Here is a 23510-nt window from a genome sequence, read left to right as displayed (position 1 = left end):
CATGAAATCTATTTCACTCAAAATTTATTATGAAAGCACACATCTCCCTCTGTAAGACACGTGTTAAACGTTAATAAAATATGATAACGAAAGATGTCAGTAATAATCGTATTCCCACACTTATTAAATATAACCAAGAAAATACTTTTTTTTAAATCTCTTTTGCTGAAATCACGAGCCAAAAGTAAGTCAAATCATTTTTCCACAGTACAGATATTGTAATTTATGATGAAATTCTATCTGGATTCTACTGCTACGAGTCCAAAATATTTACATATCTGACCTTCCATGTAGCATGGCCCGGGTATTTTATAGACTTAGTTATTAATATGAGCTCTCATAGACAAGCAATTACAGTTTTAAAACCTCTGGACCGTAAGAGAGATTGATGAATCCATCCACTTATGTGTGCGGATCTGATTCCGTCCAATTGGGAGATGATAAAGGCATGACGTCACTACGGAATCATTTGCCTCATACCCTCTGGGAATACGATGCAGAGAAAAAAATTTTCAATGGCTGGGGGTTTGATTCACTCATGCTTTAAATGATTAGGATAAAAATAGCCTCTATTACTAGCAAATGTCGTATATGATTGACTAATACCACGTTTCACTCACCAGCCAGGTTTTCCCGAGTCATGATTACATCCGAATATAATGTCTGCCTAACTTTTAAGTGAATAAAAGTGGAACAATAAAGTTAAATTTGACTGTTCGCATATTAATTGTAAGTACGTGAAGTATGGGTCGTATTAAACCTCGATGGCATAAGTGTAGGTTTCTTAATTTTAAGCCTTTTTATAGAATATTTACTACTATTTTTCTGAGGGGAGAATTCCATTCTGTCACAATTTAAAATGATTTTTACCGCCCACCTTTCTTAAGTGGTTGACCTCATTAAAATCTCGTTCATTGCAGGTAAATAATCTTTATTCTTACCCGATATTTAGACTATTTGGTATTTAAGACGCTTTCATATGCCCATTCGATTATTTTTTTTATTTCCAGCCTTTAAATTATTTATATCAATAACATATCTCATTGCGAAGACTCAGTTTTCTGGTGAATGCTAGTAATGCATCAGGAGAACAGTTTTTTACGAATCTACTGTTCGGAGATAAGTCTTCTATATTATGCCTATTACTACATTTCTGAGAGGAGATTTTTAATGCATGTTTTCCAACTTCATATATAAGTATACGGCCGTCTTTTTGTGCCGCTGAAATGGTGATGGTGGAAATAATGCTTTTAACGACTCGAAGCGAGAGAAATGAAATGCGAGATTTGAGTTTTTATTTGTTTGAGCAGAAGAGGTGCTTTCCGTGATCGATTCAAAGACGAGTGTTTTCAACTCTTTCCATCTCATTCGATTTAATTTTTTATTATTATCATCACGATTTTTATTTCGACTTCTTCTGTTAATAAAATTGGATGCAAGACAGAGACTGTACTTCGTAAATCGTCGTAATATATTCTTGAGTCAGTCAGACTTCTTCCAAGTTTTGAAAAAAGAAATATTTTTCCCCGTCTTTATTGAATACGGATCGCTTATTTGAATTTTTTTTTCATTTCTCCCCCCATCAAGTCGTAAAATTCAAATGGCGCCTTATGATTTTTTTTGTCTCTTATTATCGTTTTCCCCTTGCGATCTTCAGTCCCTTTAATCGGAATTCATGAATATACCAAGTACGCGTTCTCTGCGCAAGGCAAGGTCAAGTCATTTGAGCTTCGTTTTTATTTTATGGTTATTGATGATGAATAAATCCAGGCACTACATTTAATATTTCATCGTTGTTTCCCTTTATCTTTTTGTGAGTTTGTTTGTTTATTTAAGGCTTTCCTATTCTGATATGATCTGATATTTAGGCCAAGATAAAGTCATTCAAGGAAAAAAGATGGTGTCGAGAGTCAAGTCAAAATTGAAAAGAATTAGCTTTTATTTGTAATGCTGTCTCAGATATTTATAACTAAAAATAAGCTTAAAATTGAACTTAATCTAAATTCAAAGTCACTATATATGATGCAAACTTTTTTTCCATGCTAAATCGATGATGCTAGAGGAATTTATTTTGGCGGAGATAAGGTCATTCAAGGTAAAAAGATGACGGAGAGAGTAAATTCAAAATTGAAAAGGAATTTATATGTTTTTTGAGGATAATGATGTCTGAAATATTTATAACCAACAATAAAATGCAACTTGAACTAAATATCAATTAAAGATTCATTTACTATGGTACATTTTTAAAAAATAACCATTTTGTATGCATTTGTGCATGAATTCGAAGTGATATGTTTGAGTGGGCTTTGATGACTGTTTATCCTTTTAAATCCTAATTTGGTCTCTTTTGTTCATAGGAATTAAATGCTTGAAAGAGCCAATTAATGTTGAGAGAAAGGTTTGTTTGTACCATTCGTATTTTGGCCAAATTGAAGTGTGAAGAAAGTTCGCAACCTCTTTGGCAATGAGTTCATCAACATCAAATGTTTTTCCGTCGCTAACGTCTTTCACTTTTTCTTATATTCATGGAAAAATTATTTTATAATTTTCTCAAGAGTGGAAACGTCAAAAAAAATAGTTTTCAAACTTTTGGCCAATATTAGAGAAAGTTTGAGATTATGACTATTACGATATAACCACGCATTGACTTTCTCCATGCTATTTTCGCTAAAATTCGGGTTTTGCATGAATGACAAGGTATACGTGAGTAACTAGCGCATCTTAGTGAAGTAGTGACATAGGTATCCTAAAAACGCTTCATTTTTGCATTTTTTTTTGTATTTAAAACAGTTATTGGCTAAACCTGTATTTTTATGCCGGTCAAACTACTTTTTAAGAGAATCCAATACTAGCGGACGTATAGGGAACGTGAAAATCATTTCAACCAATAACTATAACTCGAAAAAATTCAACGCATAACAATCTTTCATTTTTGCATGGTATGAGAAAATTATGCGCGATCCATGTGAGACTAAAATGTGAGCCAGTTTATCCAGCGCGTGATTTCATCCGAGCAGGTGCATGTCTCGCTTCTCTTGTTTTATTCTATCTCCTTCAGGTGACGTCATGACGAGTATTTGTTTCTCTCTCGAGCGAAGGTCATTTTGACGGGGCCGCGTTAGTTGGAGGACGCTAAGCTTCACTCCCTATCGAACGAGCTCTTTTCCTGACGTTTACCTCTTTAGTATTGCTATCACAGAGAAATTCTCAGGTTTTATAGGCTATCAGTGCCATTACAGATTAGGGGCGAAGGGACTTCGTACAGGAGGCCGTCCCATTGAAGTTTGATTTCTCTTGCCATTGCGGGCGCATGCTGATCACTTTTCGAGGTGGCGGCGGGGTAAATTCCTCGTCTACCAAATCAAAAGTCGCGGGTTCGAGTCTCAACTAAGTAGGGTGGCCCTATCCAAGGCATGGGTGTTTGAGATAGTCCATCATTGCCGATTGTTAAAATCCCCTGGTGCTTCAATGTGATACTTTCGGGGAGTTGTAAATAAAATAAATAATAATTAATAAAAAACGTTTGCAACGCGGTAGTGGGTGTAAGAAGCTTCGTCATGTTATTCTCGTGGAAAATTTGACCGCATCGTGAACCCTTGAGACCGTTTGTTTTTCATAAGTATACCTAAATCCATACCTGAATCACATTTGAGAATGTGAATTAGTTTGTAGATTTTAAAGGAGATAGCTATCTTAATGTGAGCATGGGAACTTCGTAACTTTCTTGACTGAGCAGACTCTTGTCAGTATTTTTCTGTCTCGAACATGAAAATTTTACCTCAGATAAGATACAAAGGTAAAATTCTTTCGTATTTGAGGTACAGGTAAGTTTCGAAAAGGTGTATTCAATAGAAAACCTTATTGATTTCAAATGAGATCGTAACAAATTTAAAGATTTTGGGCGATGAACATATAAATAAATGCTTGATAAACATAGTCACAAAAATCATCTTTTTTACTACTAAACATGATTTGCGATTAAAAAACACTTTATTTTATTTTATTCAAGGTAACCAAATATTAAGTTTTCACACTAATTCTCATTCAAAATTGAAATGAGTTTTAACCTTGATAGCGGAACTAATTCGCTGGCACATCTGTCGGTCTTATAATTTTACTCTAGAAATTTGGTTCTGCAATAATGATTATAGTGCAAAGGTTAACATTCTATGCCTAAATAAATCATAATGATCGAGCGTAAGTTAATACCATGCTTAACAGTTGGCAACGAGAATTTTGGGATCCATTTTACATGTATATCACGACTTGGTGTAGCCGTCCGGAACATGGTTGTCATCTTTAGCGTCATCGAAGCCCGGCATGAATTGACAAATCCCATCCCTTCTCCTTTTATATATGCTAACATATGTTCTCCCCCCCACTCCCTCCTTCCATTGCGTCCTCATCATCCCCCACCCCCATTTCCCCCAACCCCCTCCCCTTTTCACGTGGTCCCCACTCCACCCATTTAACTCCATGACCCAGATATTCTCTCTCTCTCTCCCTCCATCCCCCGTGGTAGGCTGCCGCCATGATGTTCCAGTCCTACCAACATTCCCCCTTTCCCTCCCTCCCCTTCACCTAGCTGGCTGGCTGGCTCGATCTGCCCCTAGATGTGTCTCTTCTTCGCATCCTATCTCTCTCTCTTCCCCCCCTTGTTTGACCTCCTTTCAGACGGAGTCCTTCGTTCGATACCCTGGAGCATTGCAAGCTTGGTTGGTCCCGTTTCATCTAATTCTACATAATACCCTACGAGCCATCTCTAGGGTGTTTGGCAGGGGGTGATCAATCACCAGCATGCAATTGGACTCCACATGCACACCAGACAGTCCAAAAAACGTCACGCATATTAACAAATTATACTACCACTTGCTGTTAGAAATAATAATAAAATTAAGAAACATACATTAAGTTGTACATAAGTTAGTAGGCTACGCTACAAGTCATCTAATCTATTTATGAGTTCTTCTGATCAAGTCATTCAATTCAGAGCATTGTGCTGAATATGTTAAAAGAAAAAGGTTCGCAAAAAGATGTGTGTCATGAAACTGTATGATTACCATGATTTCTTATGTGAAACTAAGATTCTGATTCTTTCCTGGTGAAAGCAATTGGTGAAGATGTTAAACATATTTAAAGATCAGTCGATAACAATGGAATGAGAACCATTTGCACAAAATTCAGCTATTCTGAGTGCATTACTATACCGTAGGAAATGCTTATCTGAAATTTTATTATATTTAGTTGTGCTGAATGTTAGGAAATAGACCCCTGGGAATTACATCGTAATGGATGTAAAATTAAAGATATCACTGCAGGACCAATTTCTAATGTAATTGACTGAAATGTATTATGAACTTCTTACTTTCAGAAACTATCAGGGAACAAACCGCATTCCCTTCTACTCTCATTGTTTATTTTACATTTGTTAATTCATATCCTTCACATGTTTTAATCACAGTAGTGTTACTTAACTCTTTATTGACTGATGAATGTCTCTACTACATCCTCTTATCAGTGATGACTATATGGCAGAATAACTTCATATCTAAATCATTGAATGTATTTGAATGAAATGAAATTGAATGAAATTGCTTTTTCCTCACAAGTCTCTTTAGTTCAGCGATGTTCTTTTTGAGTGAACCCGAGCATCGGTTTAACAATCTCCACCAATAGTTGGTCATGCAAGGAAAAAAGATCAAGTTAAAGGTCAAGTCAAAATTGAGCAGAATTAACTGTGATTTGTGAGGTTGATTTTGTCTAAGATATTTTTAACTAATAATCTCACTTCCGGTCATCGTTGCCGGAGACTTTCTCAGTGTTATCACGTATTTTTTGCATTTTTTTTTTATTTTCCCAGATCAGTGGCTTACTTTACTTGGTCAAGTGGCTATGCGAGGTCAAAGTCAAAAGTTATCGTGAGAGTCGTATTATTAACAAAACCTTTATAAATTAAAAATATCGTGAAATATAAATATGGATATTAAATTCTCCAATAAAATTGTACGAATGGTACTCATCAATGCATGCATCAATCATATTTCCTTCCTTAATTCCTGCGTGTTACAAATAAGAGCTTAAAGAAATCGCCGGGTGACTAGTTCCATTCTATTATCTCTTTTAATCATACTTTTAGCATTTATGTGATGCCTTAATGATTATTTGAGCAACTTTATAAAAGAAACGGAATATTATCGTAATGAAAATGACTGCTTATTTTTAATGTAACTTGGGATGTTAAAATGCTCATTATTTCGACCAACTTCAATCAAAGCATACCTTCCCTTCGTCTGTAAACATCATTGGTTTTTGATACTTATAATTTACTCGTAATACTTCAAATAATGCCTTTTTGTTGGTGGTCACGTTAGCAGGGATTAATATAAGTGAAGGGCGAGGGGGGCCGGGCCCCCCATTCCTCCGAAATGGAAGAAAATTAATTAATCTGAATAAATTTAAACATAATACGCGAGAGAAAATGGTGAGAAAATGTTAATGCCTTAAAAAAATAGTATTTTTAGATTAAACCCACCACTTATTTATTTTTAATTAATTTATGAATTCCGCAACCAAAAACTAGCATAAACATTGATTGTGATGATTAATAACGTATTATTGATATTGGCCCCCGAAAAATATAATCGATATTCGTCACTGGATGTTAGCAATTACTTCTTGAAACCTAATGCCGGGATGATGACTGACAAATTGTGTGGGGACTTGCCGCGAACTCACTGTACGATCAGCGGAAGATATATTCGGCAAGTCGCCGAGGCGGAAGGCGCAAGATAAGTGAAATTCCTCTGCGGTGTCTCCACCCGCCCTCGGCCGGATGGAGATTCCTAAATAAAAAAGAATGGATTCGATCCCTCTTAAAATCAGCGTCAACCGTAATTTTTTTAGAAAATCTCATCGGAGGGAGAAGTGATTTATTTGAAGGTCATTCGTATAACTTCTCGAATGATTTTTGAGTGACTGGGTTATGCACGCGAAGAGGGGTGTCTACAAAAATAAGTTTTTCTGAGAAGATTCTAATCTTCTTATAGCTAACTGTAAGACTATAAGCATAGAAATAAAGAAACAGAGTAAACTTCTCTCGGGTTTCCCACCGGGTTAAAGGCTTCATAATGGCCATTAATATTGGAAAGCCACGCCCTTGATCATCAAGAAATCATCTCATCATCGTATACCCATCTGGTGACCTTCATTTTAAATTTTAGTGAAGCAGAATGATTCCACGCGGTGATCTCTAAACTTTGATGTACATTCATCTGTAAATTTTTACAGCTTAAAGTAGGTATTCTAAGCAGATTTTAGGAGTAAGGGCCATTATGAAGCCTTTAACCCGGTGGGAAACCCGAGAGAAGTTTACTCATATCATTCGCCGGGAAAGCATCAAATCTTTCTTCAATAAAGAAACAATTCGTCAGATAGATTTTTAGATTCGTAGATTTTTTCATTTTGAAGTTGTAGCCATATAAAACGCAAATTTGATTTTTGCTTGGTTATTATATATAAGGTACCGCATTTAATGGACATTAGAAGATATTGTGAAGATTGGCGCTGAATTAATTTTTCAATTATCTCACGTAAACGAAGTTTTGAGAAAGACATTAAAAGTAATTTTCCATTCTGAAGTTTTCTCTGCCATGAATAGGTGGTGAATAAACTTGAAAAAATCAACCAGTTAATCTTTTAGTCAGCCTGCTGCCTGTATTCTTTTGAGGGGGCACCTGGAGCCTTACCTTTTGATTGCCCTATCCCTCTTAATATGGTGAGACAGAGGAGCGCGCGATTGTGTTTTATTTTTTATTTTTTATTTTTATTTTACGCCGAGAGAATTTCCGGTCCGTTGTCGTCCAGGGTCGTAAATTACACGTTCTGGGATCACGACCGATCTTCCCGCCGAAATAATCTCATGGTCCGAATATTTCCGTGAAAGTTTATAAGTCATCCACCTGTGACCGGATGGAAGGGAATTCCTCAGTGTTCCCTTGTACCTTATCTTTCTGAATTCCGCATTACCTTGCAACATGCATTGAAACTGTAGCGTCAAATTTTTTTTTTCAAATCGTTTCAAAGTAGTAATGAATCGTTTTCAAAGTAGAATATTGGGTAAAAGAGGGAGAGGAAGGAAGATATTAGGATATTTAGATAGAATGAAAGGGAAAAGTCCTTAATATGAAATGAAGAGAGAATTCAATGAAGGGTTGGGAGAGAGTACTTCTTAAACACTCCGTACAAACCTACCTTAATCGGAGGAATACTTTAATAATATTTGTAGTAATGAGTTTTCTCTAATACATGGGCGTACCAAGCGAGGGGCAGCTGCCCCCCCCCCCCCCTAGAAGCAAAAATCGCAAAAGTCTTTAAGCAAAATCAGTACTGAATTGAAACGAAAGTATTCAACAAATTTCCTTTAAACCCACGAAAAATTATATATATATATATATATATATATATATATATTAGTATAAGATATGTAACTAAAATAAACCTATTTTTCAAGGAAATATTCTCATAAGTTCCATTGCTTGCCCCCCCTCTAGACCATGGCTTCCCCCTGTTCCCCCGTAGGCCATGACTTGCCCCCCACTTATTATGATCCTGTGTACGCCCTTGCTCTGATACTGGAAGTGATGGAATACTACCCAGGTTCAATACAAAATATAAGTACCGATTGGCTTTCATCAGATATAATTCCATCTACTTCTTTGAACCTCTTTCCTAAAGAGACAAAACTACCCCAGCTTACTCCTTCGCCAAAACGACCACCATAGTTACGGGAGTTCTTTCGAAGAATCCATTTCTTAGTCACTCCACAATTCGCAAAACAGTCGGAACTTTTCCCAGTATCAGAAGCCTGAACTCTGCCGAACCCTGCGGGCACAAAAAAAAACTCCCGTTTGGGACGAAAATACGTGAAAAAAGGAATTCCTCGTCTTTTTAAATATATCTATCTTTCGCCGCGACGAGGGGAGAATACTTGAGTTGGCCGATTTCCAGAGGACTGACACGCGTTCGAGACGAAGAAATATTTTTCGACGGGCCTTATTCCGAGATACTACGCGACCAGAAGAAATATTTGAAATGTTAATCGAATTCTCGGAATTGAAAGATGCAAGCTTTTGAATTGATAGAAAATATAGAGCGATCTATATGTAACACCACCACAATAGACGCAGGCTATAATCGATCAGATTTTAATTTGAACAACAAAGGCAATCAATACAATTATGTATGCATTATACAGAGCAAGCAACGATTATTATTATTATTATTATTATTAAAGTATTCTACCGATTAAGGTAGGTTTCCATGGAGTACTTGAGAAGAATTCTGTGATTCTCCATCCCCACCAACCACTTCCCTTTCATTCTATCTAAAAATGCTATTCTTTTCCTCCCTTTCCCTCGTTTGCCTAACATTCTACCCTCTAATACTGTTTTCAACATCCCCTCCCCGCTAGGTACTCGCTCCATCCACACCTTCTGTCTCCTCCGTATCTCATCCAAAATCTGCCTCTCCTCACCCACCCTGTCATGCACTTCATCGTTCCTCATCCTCTCCGTCCAATTCACCTTCTCCATTCTTCGCCACACCCACATCTCGAATGCCTCGAGTCTTCTCTCGTCCTTCTTTCTAAGTGTCCACGTTTCTGCACCATAAAGCGCTACACTCCAGATCAGACACTTCACTAACCTTTTCTTTAAATTCTTACATAGCCAACATCTCAGAAGCTCCTTCCCGTTCATGAACGCCTCCTTTGCTGATGCAATTCTCTTCCTGATGTCCTTTCTACTGTATCCGTTTTCCTCTAACGCACTGCCTAAATAGTTGAACTCAAGCAACGATAGGAGTGTTTATTATCAGGCAGTTAAGTAGATGTTTTCGCAACGGGAATGTGAACCAATCCTACTTTGCGAAACACCTATGGGAATCCGGACACAAAGATGACTTCATACCTGAGGTTTTACATAATGCCGAAAAAGTGAAGAAGATGGACTCTCTGGAAGAGTGAGAAATAAAGAAGAATAGGGTGGTTTCATATTATTTTTTATTGCCTAAATCGAAAGATTATTACTCCTGGAGTACGTATTTCACGCTTTTAGAATTTTAAATGGCGATATCTATTTTTCGCGATTAAATGAAAAGTGAACATTTTCAAGCGCGCGGAAACGCGATGGCTAAGTGTGAATGCGTGGAAAACCCCCTGTGACGTCGTTCTGGTTCCCGCTGGCGCCAAGTGAGGTGACCTTGGGGCGAGGCTTTGAGCGCTGATACGACGCAGGATGCTAGCAGGTAGCGGAGTACCCTGCTAGTAGGTAGCGCTTGGCTTAAATATGGATTATTAATACCCTAGCAAACAAAGGAAACTTTCCGACCAAAGGCAGTTTTAACAGGTGACTTTAAGAGACGTTTCCCTGAGCTCTGAGCCTCATGCATGCATTGGTAATCTCAGACGATGTAAAACTCCTATCTACTCGTATAGAAACTAGGTCCCTGTGACGTCACGCGGAGTGGCATCGCATGGGCGCCAATCTGGCCTTTTTCAAATGCGGTTAAAATTGACCATTGCCATTCGTCAAAACTGGGATTTTTAAACTCAAATAATTTGTATATTATGAATACACTAATGGTGGGTAACGAATCGCAATCAATGCCATTCGTTTTCTTTGATGAAGAAAACTACCCTATTTGTGTATGGGCCAGGCACAAAATGATATTTTATTTCAAAAACACTCACAACTCCTCACCACCGCACTTTCCCTCCGAAATTTACCCCCACAAAACCAACCCCCGGCCGTCTAACCTTCCCAGCCTTTCCTCCCCCTAACTAGTCACTCAACCCAACCATTCCCCCACTCCACACCAACCGCCACCTCCCTCTTCTATTACCTCCCCTACTAGTCCCTAGCGTTAATAAATTGAGGTTGGCCCGGATTACCCTGTACATTTCAAACGCTTCAAAAACTATAGACTTTCAAAAGGAATATTAATTCGCTTATACCGAATTCTTTCCTGTGTCTTTCCATTCTACATTACTATTGTATTTTGTATTCAGTGTGCTTCCGTTGTTGTCAGCCATCGCAAGAAGTCACACTTACAAATTGTTTAATTATTGTCCGGAAAAAAATAAAAAATACTGAAAACATAAAAATGAAATAAAATTGTTCTAAAAGGAAAAAAATGAACTAAGCAGAAAAAATAATGCAAAAAAAATAAAAAAGAAGAAAAAGCATAGCAAAACAACAAAAAAATGACATAAATTGTAAAAATATTACAAAAAGTGATAATTCTATTTAAAAAATGTCCAAGCTTTTTTATGCCATGACAAAATAATTTTAAAATGTGACTCGATTTTTTGCCTGAAACAACGAAACACCCAGGAGACAGCTTTAATCAACTGAAAACTGTGGAATTAAAGCCAGTGATATATACTTGTACTTGGAGGGGTGGTGGTGGATTGTCTTTGTACTCTAGAATGACGCCTTAGCGTCGAAACTCGTCGTACCAGCAAATAAATTCATTGAAAATTTACAGTGTTTATATTCATGCAGGGAATTTAGTTTTCACCAAAATGCATTACACTATGTTACACGAATGTCAATTTTTATGCTTTTTTCCATACTTATCGAATTGATACAATAAGACGCCGTACTATATGTATCTTGAGCATAGTATTATTATTTGCCGAAACCGGAATCGGTAGAAACAAATATGTGAGTGGAAATAGACTAGTACTTTCATTATGTTAAATATTAAATATTACCAGCGAATTAAGCCGAAAACTGTATATTATATCTGAAAGTATGGTATGAAATCGCTGAAAATACATTAACAAATGAATTTTCGATTACGAAAAGAAGTTTTACGCACACCCAACTTCGATCGCATTTCGAAATCAAACAGTGTTACCAGTGATATATTCGACTCGACACAAAAACATCGCGAGAAGCAAGGTGAATTGCACGCCAAAACGAAAAAATGAACGCAAATAAAACACAAAAGAAATGTCCCATCGCCGAAAAGCTATTAGGGGAAATGGCTGCGACCTAAACAAGCGCGGGTGGACAGGCGTGCCTTTGCGCCAGTCTTTTTTTTTCCTCTGAAACCGTCGTCGTAGCAAGGAATGCCAAAAGCATCTATCTCTTCCTCAGCCAACTCTACTCAACCTCCATCCATTCCACACGTGTGCCACACTCGTAGACGACTCTGGAAACAAAACTATTAAAGGTATACGAAAACCTAAAAGCCTAAATCGAAAGCATAAAATGACTAAATCAATTGAGTGAAATAATAATGTATATTTAAAGAAGAATATATTATTACACCGTGATCATCCTTACTGCGAGAAATTTATGATGTTTCAATAAAATATTGGATATCTATTCATTGGACAGAAGAAGTGAAAGACAGAGACGGAATATCATGAAATCAGTCCGAATTAAAAAACGTCGTAATCCACCAAATATTGGAAAAGGCGAAAAATATTATTTCATCAAATGGATGGAGTATGTGGGGCCATATAATGTTGAAGATATTATGGATCCACCGAATAAGTCATGTGGAAGCCCTAAGAATCTATCCGAACATTAATAATTTATTCTGATGTAAAATATATTATATAAAAGTCAATAATAATGACCTCGAAACTCAATAGAGTGGATTTGTTGGACTAGCTTTGCAACCTTACGAGCGTAGTCAATTTCATGAAAATAGCAAATAATATTGAAATTCGACAAAAAATATACGTTAAATATGAATTGAAGTTATGAATAAAATTTTTTAAATAATTTAATGCGATCAAGGGCGGACCCAGGATTTTTTCTGGGGGGGGGCACAAGGGTAAGGCAGGCAAACGGTCAATTCGAGATTAAAAACAATATAAAATAGTTAATGTGCGAAATATTCTCTTTATTTTAACATTTAAGTTATAAATACGAAATAACATAAATGACGCTCCATAATACACAAAACAAAACGAACGTATTTTATACCCGTATTAAAAATCTTGCCTACTTTTTAAGCGTCTGCAGAGGGGCCATGCCACCCCCCTAAATCCACCTATGAATGTGTTTCAAATAAAAAATCCCACATCACGATAAATAGAATGCAAGAAGAAAATAAGATCGCGACAACGCATGAGCATTAAATAGCGGCTTGGTACAAAAATAAAACGGAAAAGGTTGTAGCACAAAATTATTTCAGAGGGAAAAGGAAATGGCACGTACAGGAAAATAGTAGGTACAAACAATGAAAACTTTTATGAAACAAAACATTTAAAGGATAATTTCACCTGCAAGATATTTCGAAATCAAGTCCATTAATTCGGTAAAAAAATTGTTTCGAGTTATATCTGTTGATAGTTAATTACTAATGGATTATTATTAATCATGGAAAATAGCAAGTATTTATTTCAATATGGAAAAATTCTACTCAATCGCGCTTGATTCAACGGATTTCATTACGCTCGTTCCTCTAAATATAATATGTGAAATCCGATAATCTTTATTGGCATTCCGGAACATACGATGAGTATTTGCGGAGCTCTAAATAAGAAGAGCATCGAAATTGACCGATCGAGCACAATAAATATCGATAGTTCAGTGCGAAACTACGATCTTTGCACCGGAACCTTTCTTCCACTGCCACTGAGCCATCCCAACGTGGGGACAACACTCTGACGCGGTGGTGGGGGTTAATATCGATCGCATAGTGTAATAAATGGAGGGGTTTTAGCGCCCTCTTCATATCGTGTGGGGGAGGATGGGTTAGGGGTTTTTATGGCGGAGGCAGGGGGAGAGAAATACCCTGAGCGAGCAAGGACACTGTTAAGTCTCCCCACCCATCTTTGCACCCCCCGCGATCCCCCCTCACAATCCCGAGTCGTTTGAAATATTGGCTTGGCCTATTTATCACCCTCCCCACTTTATACGGCCCTGATCTCCTCCTCCAACACTCCGCTACTAGCGAGAGAGACACGGTACGGAAGATAAAGCAAGTCGCGCGGTGCAAGAACGAAACCTTGAGGGACTCCATTCCAATTACTTACTTTGCTCACTTTTTTGTCAAGGATTTTCTGCCGAACTAACTACATACCATAGAGCCACGAATGTTACAGAAGAGGATCCTCCAGTCGCCCTCTAAATGAATTGTCACCAACGGCGCATTTAAATGTGTTTACAAAAGTCGCCACTCGCGTCGCTGACGGACAAAGTGATCCAAATTTCATGGGGAAATATAATATAATTAGTGGTGTTAATCAATATTTATATACGTGATTTATGTGATCTGTCAAGTGCATAACTTTTAATGCTATTCATCGCATTTAAAAACGCAATGATGGAAAATATTATAAAAGCGGATCGCATTCCACTGATCACAGCGCCGACATTTTTAAAAACCAATTAAAATGCGGGCGAAGTTGTGACAGAAATCAGCCGTCTATGGAATGGAATTGGGCCTCCTCTTTACTGTCCTCTTGCGATGGCCTCTTATTGAAGAGAACATGTATATGAGGCTGAGGTTAAAGGTCACGTGATCACCACCCTGATGTCCAAGGCAACATTTTTACTTTATTAGTGGAGTAAACGCGGGAGTGAGTTAATTGCTCTACTGCAAAAAGCTAAGGTCCGTTTCAGTAATTACCGGTTGTAATGTTTTTACAGCTGTAATAAAATAAATACTATCATGAAACGGGGACAGATAATCCATAAAATTCACGGTCTTCAACCGATACCCCCTAATTATTTTTCGAAACGTAGAACTCATCAAACGAATTCCTTTGCAAAGTTTAATTACAGACTTAACAACGCTTGAAAATGTTTGCACATTTACCTAGTAGAAACGCCAAATTTCAAATTTCAATACCAATCCGTTAAAATAAAATAACTTTCCTTTGTTAAGTTAAAATAAGTTTCCTTTGAGGTCTGGTGTAGGAAAAGAAAAAATATAACTCGATGTGATTTCAAATGAAACCTTTTATGTACTAATTGTGCGATAATTAATTTTTCTATGCAAGTTTATTCGGTACCTCACCGCGATGAGGCACTATGATGCCGACAACATTTGGAGACAATATTATTCAGTCTTTCGACTTGAAGATTTTAGCATCTATGCCGCAAACTATGAAACGCAGGAGCACATAACGAACTTAAAGCCACTTAAATTATAATGCTGTAATTAAATTTCCACTTCCAAGGGAAATAGCCTTCGTTTTCATACAAAAGAATAAATAATATACACTTGAAATAGATGACTCACATAACTTTTAATGCAAATGACGAAAAATTAAAATTACCTTGAGAGGTAAAACCATCTCCTGAAAAGAACGATATGCAGATAATATACTCAGTACGTTTTCTTTACGTAGTTTTTTTTGCGATTAAATGAGTCTTCCTACTAATTTAAATAAGAAGCAAAATTCATGGAGCGACAAATTACAACAGTTCTTCAATCGTACGAAGAAGAGGCATAAGGTCATCAGTAACGTTCCCTAAGGGATCTGTTCCAGTATGCATAGACGATGACCTTCTTCGATCTCGTAATATTCTCGCTGTCGCCACGGTAACCGACGCTATGGGCAAGCCACATAGCCTTGGACTCGATAGCGACTGATGAATCAATTGTTCCCTTTTCTCTCAACCTCCACATCATTCTCAGGATACCATTTTTTTCATTCTACGCTTTTTCTATCAATGCTTTCAAAAATGTGAAACTCCTAATCTTATCAACATCTGATTTTTTGAAACAGCAATGCCAAACAGGAATAGAAACAGAATATTGCAATTAAATTTACGAACACGGATTTTACAGGCCTTGAATTTCTGGATGTTTGAAAAGATATCCGAAGTAGTGAATGTATTAGTGGGCAGAGGAAAATATGCAAAAGGGTTGTCGACCTCTGAATTTATTTTTCAAATTTCATGATTTTCATCGCAAATCGAGTAAAACGGTAAATACTTAAAAAATGAAACCTCAATCATATCGACTTTTAAGCGTTAAGAATATTGGATTTCTGTGAATTCCTTTTGCATCGTCTCTCTGCACAGAAGCTCTTCGGATTTATTTCAACAACGTCAATGTATTTTCTCAAGTACGAGACTGACAACGATGTGTATATTTGTAGATATATGTTTGATGAAAACTCTAACGAGTCACTGTACAGGTAGATTTTGGCCGCAAGTTTTTTCTCCCTAATATTCTAACTCGTTTAGTCGTGTAACGTTTGATATTTAATTACTGTTAATTTTGAAATACTGTTGACGTTCAATGAATACTAATATTTAATGTTGTTATGGAGTTGTTGATGGAAGGAGAGGGATTGTTGAGAATAGAAAGTAATGGGAGAATTGATCTAAGTTGGAAGGCTAAAAAAAGAAAACTGTATCTTGAAGAAAATAAATACGATTTGAAAAAAAAACATTGTGGGTTGCAAAATGTAATTGCACGTAATTTAATTAATGTGTGATTTTTCGTCTTTTTTCAGGTGGCTATCCCGTGGATCATAGGGCATCACTTTTGTTGAGTCTTCTGGGACCCTGACTCGTGCTGTTACGTCTGGGGTGAGTTAACATTAACATGAATAACTATTTCCTGATTTTCAAATGGAATCGGGAGATTATATGAAGAGTTATGTATTGGACGAATGCATCGTCTTTCAAAGTCAGTGTTAGGAAATCGTCTTTACAAAAAAGGAAAAGCTTATAATTACATTCATAAATCAGATTTTTATATACTAGGATTGATGTTCATCCAATTGCTTCCATGTTGAATTAGTCAGGCAATGGCATGAAAATATTTATAGCGTTTTCATTTTTTTACGATTTCGATCGTTATCGAATTATCGATAGGTGACATACTTACGTTTCCTTTGCGTAAGTAACTTTCTGCGCTTCGATTAAAAATTATTGTATCCTGTGAAATTTTAGGTATCAACAGCCCGATTCATAAATCAATTCTTCAAGTTAATAAGTTTTTCGTAGACTTTACGCCGAGAATAAATCGCTTTCATCTTGTGGATGGACGATAGCAAACAGTTTAAGTCGCTATGGGCTTGTTGGATTATCCTCGCCTCCGCTTCCAGCTTGTCTTTAAAGGTCTCTTGCGATGGGACAGATCGACCTGTGCCAAGAGCTTTAGCTAGATGGAAGAAGCCCATGCTCTGAGAAAAGACGGGGAAGATTTGGGATTTTTTTTAAAGGTTTATTATACGTGCCCTCACAGCTGAACCTTTTATCGTTTTCCCGACTCAGCGTGGTTCGGAATGATAAGTAGTGAAATGTTCCCCCTTTAAATATCCCTACCTTGCGTTGAAAATTAGTCTATGCCGACTCAGGTTGGAAAACTTCACTTTCCGTCTCGAATGATGATTCCTTCTCTTACATGATTTGACTTACTATTCAAATTAACCGTTAACTCAGTCATAGGATTGGGATTTTATTCGCAAAGTTAACATATGAATGAGGAAGTGGATTTTACGTGTGACAACTTGCTATGAAAATAAAAGTAAAAAGTCTCCTTCCATTTTCTTTAAGTTGACAACATCGTCGAACTCGTCATAGCCAATGGCTTCATTTGCCAATTATATCATTGGGACGCTATGAGGACGGAGAATATTGCGGGCTAACTATGGCAGCGACGTGTAATCGCCAACTTGCCGTGAAAGCATCAAAATAAAGTATTGTGGTGAAATGGGATTTTATTGTAAAAGTAGGGATAACGTGGGTAAAATATCGGTTGTTCAATCATGAATGGTAACATTGAATTGTTAAAAGCGCTTTATGAGGTACTGTAGTTATTTAGTCGCCTTGTAAATCTATATTTTTAATAACGTTAATCGTGATGCTCCACATGAGCCTAGGAGAAGTTATTTTTCGCGAATTCTATCGATATTTTATTCCAGTATCATGTAACAAAGGGAGATTTTCCGGAGACAGAAATTTAGTCTCTTCAATGGATATTTTTGGTTCAGACAACTACAATGACATAGTTTAATCCCTATTTTATCTGGGATTAATATATCAAATTGAGCTTTTTTTCATTAGCACATCACTAAGATTTTCTTTTCAGCGACAAATCATGATTGATACTATACTTTGTTGCAAGAAATTAACATTCACCCGCCCCATAATGCCTGCTACGTTTTCAAAAATTTAATTACTGTAAACTACGTAAAACATTTAATTTCCTCGGGTGAAGCTGGGTTAATCCATCAGTCCACTCCCAAAAAAAACCTGCAACCCCTACAAAATTTTGAGCGTTTTTCCCATAGTGGTCAACTTATATATTTTTTTTCCCGCCTAGCGCGAGGAAAAAAGCGTCTGGTTGTTTTTTATTCCAGTTTTATTTGCGTGACCCCGACTGAATAATCGTCGCTTTTTTTGACGCTCCCACCTTGCTGAAAAATATTCCTCCACAATATGAAGCGTATGCGGGCCAGCCACCGCACCGTGCATTTTACCGCATTTTCCCACAAATTGTTTGTTTATTATTCCTTCCATTTATTTATTTCTCCGACCACCGTCCTTGACAGTCTTTTGTCGTCGATTGCGACGATGGAATGCAAGCAGTTATTCTCTCTTCTTCCCTCTCTTCTTCCTTACCTATCTCTCTTTCTCACTAGTGTTAACATGTTTGTTCTCGTCGTGTCTGAAGGACTAATATGACTTTCCGTCTGCGACAGGCCAGAATAAATTCCCTCGAGTATACATTCGATACCAAATGAAGAGATTTCACGTAGACCGTGATAACTAATTCATTCCACTGTGTAGATAATTTCTGTCCACGTACTCCAAATTCATTAAACAAAATTGAGGGATGGAGAAGACAAGGGGCATAATTGATCTTTTTATGGACAGAATTAGGTAAAGAAATTATCTCAAGAAAACAAACGAGATCAACCAGATATTTTGTAGTGCATTTTATTTTCCACTCAATGCAAGTGTAGAACAGGGACACACTTGTATCCCTTGGCCACCAAAGTTTCAGTTTTTGTTCAGATTCAATCCGCTGTTGGTTAGAAAAAAGACTTCCAACCCTTGGCTTCTCACCCCTCAATTGATCTATTTCTCATCGCAACACCACCTCATTCAGTGGAATTATTTGCGTTAAAAATACCTGAACAAATACCAAAGGTTAAAAAAGCAGACTACAAAATAGCTCATAAGAATCAAAATACAATACACGAAACATAAATCAGTAATCCCTAAAAATTTAGGAATCAATATTTATTTTTAAAAATATCTTTGCGCGATTGTGAAGGATGTTACATAGGAGAAACATCTCATAACCAAAAAAAATAGGATTTCACAACATACATCACCTTTAAAAAAAAAAGTGGTCACTTGTTTGTTCTCGTCGAGTCTGAAGGACGAATATGACTTTCCGTCTGCGACAGGCTAGAATATAGTCCCTCAAGCTGCTAGGAATTAATATTCACCTGCCCCAATAGTTGCCTACAACATTTTCGAAAATTGATGTACTGTATTAACATAAAACATTCGATTTCCTCGGGCTAAGCTGGGTTTCTAAAACCCAAAGAGGTAAGCTTGATGGAGTGGAATTTTTCCACATTGAAATAAATATTTGCAGTTTTCCACGATTATAAAATGTATTGCTACCTAGGTTTCAATATTACTACACTTTGAAAATTGAAACAGGTCGTAATAAGCTTTATAACCTTGGAAAATTTCAAATATTTATTTCGACATTTTAAAAATAGCATACAGTTCTGTTCATTTGTTTACCATCTCTTTCATTTTTTATTACAATTGTTTGTGTGTTTGCATAGTCCATAAAACATTCCTTTAAAAGTGAACGAGAAGATGTGCGACTAAACTTAATAGAATTTACCTCCTCATCGTATGAAACGCTATCAAAATTTTTTCGAAACGCTAAATTTTCCATTTTCTATCTATGGCAATGTTTCCAACTCCCTCTACACTTATAGGGGAGGTATGGAGTAAACGAGACGAGATACAACATAAAGTCATAAGAATATTACATTTACAAGACAATGGAGACGATTGTTTTCCCTCCATCTACCGAATCCTTTTATTTAATTTCTGTTTCGGTTATGAGTGATCGACCTCATTACAGTGGAGTAGCCAGGAATTGGTTTCGGGGGAGTGTCCAAAACCAGGGGAACATTTTTTGAAAAAGCAGGCTAGTAAGTAGATGGTTTTAAACTAATTTTAACGCTTTTCATAATCGAAAAAAACTTTACTTTTCAAAGAAACGTTTTGTAAATACATGATTTTTTAATATTTGGTTTTCTTTTTTGATGCAAAGTAAGTGTGCTTTTATATTTCAAGGTGGGGTCCGGACCCCCCTCTCGCTACGCTACTGCCTCATTACATCGTCGGGGCGCAAATATTTGTGAGCTGACTACTGTTCTACACGTTCTGGTCGAAAAGTCGCGTCTTGTGTCACGAGCTACCCCTCTTAACAGATGTCTCGTTCATACATCCCGAAGGAGTTTACTTGTTTTATAGCTTACGTGTGTGTTTACCTTTCTGAGGGAAATGAAAACGAATCGTCTGGCTTGGTCGTTGACAAGTCATTATTTTTCAGCCTCAAGGCTCAATCCGTTCACCGTGAAGGCTTTCTCGGGAATTTTATTTTATTATTTTACATATCGGCAAGAACGATTTCACAATTTCATTATCCCATACAGCTATAAAAAAAAAGATTTAATCTTTCACGCTCAGCATATTGTCGTGATTCTGGGTATCCAAATTCGTCGAATGATAATGATGTATTAGCATCCGAAGCTTTTGGAATCGCATTTAATTTGGTTAATCTTTTGCTGTGTAATGTTGAGGAATTAATGCTGTGCTGTATTCCAGAGCATGACGTACAACTTCAATTATTCAGTTTTTTTTGCGATGCAATAGTTGATGGTTCTAGAGGTAGGGATAGATGTGTTCTTTTCCACAATCGAGTGACATTCTTGAAGCAAATATGGTTATTGAGGGTTGCCTTTTTAATTACAGATTAATTAATAAATGATATCTTTGTCGAGAGTGCCTTTTTGTTTTTTACTGTAATTTTAGACCTTATTTCCTTTTTTTCTCAACTACTAGTTGGATTGCCTCAAATGGGGATGATTCGTGGACGGCATGCGATGAAATGCTATTCTACAAAGGTTGATTGAAATCTGAGAACCGGATGCCTTTTCATACTTGCTGTGACTTTAAAAGGTGAAAAATGAGAGATTTAATATTGCCATTAAAACATTTGGATAGACTTAAATGTATTTTTTTCTTTAGTTTATTTATATAATAAAGATACATTTATTATGTTTACACATTATACATTATTAATATATAAAATCCGAAGGATATATTATTCTTTGTATAGATTCAATCCGTTGCCGAGTAAACTTTGAGTCTGGATATTTTATTTTTTTATTTTTTTATTTTATTTTATTCTAAAACCACCGGATACAGCTCTCATTGGCCATTTTACACCGGGGTGTTCAACGTATGTAACAGTAAACGTACACAAACAACCATGCCCTGGACCGGGGTAACCTACCCAGGCGGGACTCGAACCCGCGACCTCTTGTTTGGCAGGCGAAGACGTTACCCCGCCGCCACCGAGGCCGGATTGTTACGCCGTGGTTAACACATTGTCGCGATGAGGTGTAATCGAGCTATTCCTTGTCGCTTAACCGAATGGCAGTCTTCTCTGTGCTCGTCAGGTAGCTCTTTATTTTTTATCTCTCTTTTGGCCTGCACCGCTATCTCGTCCACGCGATGCACTTCAATGCCCAAGATGGCGTCTTCGGCCTGCCGTGCTCGCCGGCGGAAGTTCGCGGGTCGGAGTGGGGCAGTGCAACAATGGGCCCCATTCATTCCGCCGCGCGGCCTCATGGGAAGGGCAGAGGGGAGGGGAGTGATTTGTGCTGATAGGAGGAGACACACATAGATAGAGAGAAGCGACTCTTCCCTGCGATGTATTTGCTCTGGCGAGTGAAGCGGGCGGTGGAGGCTGCAAACTGCACTTTGGCTCCCGCTTAGGTTCGATTAATCGAAATTATCGCCAATGGTAGCGATTAGTTGATTCAAGCCAGACTCATGCCTCGTTCACATTACGATTGTCGGAGCGATCGTCCTAACGATAGTTAGGCCGAACTAGCCGTGTGAGTGCCTGTCCTGACAATAGTTCACGAACACTTTACGATGGTAAGGCGCTGGGACACCGGAAGAGGAAGCGACAAGAGAAAGACGAAAAGTTCGTGTAGCTCTCTTCGTTCTATTTTTTTCATGGATTTGTCCTAGGAAGGAAGAATATGGGCGGAAGAAAAAATATTCGGTAAATACACGTTGAACACAGTAATGTCTTGATCTACATATCTCAACAGCTTTGCTAACCGTCAGTTTCCCGTTCACTTTAGATGTCGGCACTAGAGGGCAGCACCGGTTTTAACCATTGTCGTGTGAATGCACGATAGTTCCGACAATCGCTGTAACAATCGTAATGTGAATGAGGCATCACTGAACTCAAAATAATGGAATGATGGTCGCTATTCATCTTTGATGGGAGTGGTTGAAGCCGGGCTGAAGCCCGTCTGGGCACTCCAAACAAAACCGACTCTCACGTATTTTCTAACAGGGAAATGCACAAAATTTGAGCAAAATGTATATTGAGGTGCAATAAATGTCGCATGGAATCCAATTCATTCATATTCCAAATCGCAATCTCACCCGTGTTATTTACGCTGAGAAAAAAAGTCGTGTATTTAAAATTTAAGAGTAAAGGCCGTCTGAAATAAGCAACGCATTGGAAACCGGGAAAATACGTGCCTTTTTATTTTTCAAACTCAGTCAAAATGGAGTGAAAGAGGGACGGCGAAGTGCTAGACATGGTGGGTGAGGAGAGAAGGCTTCTGTTTAAGATAAGGGGAAGAGAGAAGGTTTGGATTGACTGATTTGGTTTACTGAAAGTGGAGGGGATGTCAAAAACATTATTAGAGGGAAGAAAGAATGTAAGGTAAGCTAGGGAAAGGAGGAGAGATAATAGGATATAAAGATGGAAGGAAAGGGAGTAGGCCTTATTGTTAATTGAAGATGGAAGTCCAAGTTTGGAGTGTAGAGAAGCGGAGATAATCTAAAAAATGCTCGTAATAAGCCTATTTTAAACGATGCTGTACTTTAATGATGGAGCTTACTTATTTTTCCCAAATTCTTTCCCTCAATTTGGATGTATTTCTTTGGAAATATGCCTTTTCTACGCCCCTCCAAAAGTTGTTAGGGACTCTGACCCTTCTCTCAAAAATCAATAAAAAAATTTTATGCCAGATATCCGAGGGAACATGGAAATGTTCCAACAGAAGGGCGCGAAGCCGGCCTTCATTTGTTACACTTCGAGGAAATAACTAGGGGTTTTTTACGTTCTTCCCATTCATGGGATTCCATTAATTTTCACTTGGTTCGTCGGAAGGATATGCCAATAAATTTGCAATTGTGTCCGCGGGTGATTTATGAATGCATCAGTCTGAA

The 23510-nt window shown here is 37.5% G+C and overlaps 1 protein-coding gene across 1 annotated transcript in view; it reads left to right on the top strand.

Moving 5' to 3' along the window:
* The window catches only part of LOC124164592 (protein piccolo-like), a 430630-nt gene that overhangs the window by 172886 nt on the left and 234234 nt on the right, over positions 1 to 23510 (top strand). The window contains exon 3 of the mRNA XM_046542004.1: positions 16493 to 16568. The gene's annotated coding sequence lies outside the window, so the exon portion shown is untranslated. The remainder of the gene's footprint in view (positions 1 to 16492; positions 16569 to 23510) is intronic.

Source organism: Ischnura elegans, chromosome 8 (assembly GCF_921293095.1).
Source record: "Ischnura elegans chromosome 8, ioIscEleg1.1, whole genome shotgun sequence".
Taxonomy (NCBI): domain Eukaryota; kingdom Metazoa; phylum Arthropoda; class Insecta; order Odonata; family Coenagrionidae; genus Ischnura; species Ischnura elegans.
The sequence above is the reverse complement of the archived record's forward strand: the minus strand, read 5'-3'. Positions and strand labels throughout refer to the sequence as shown.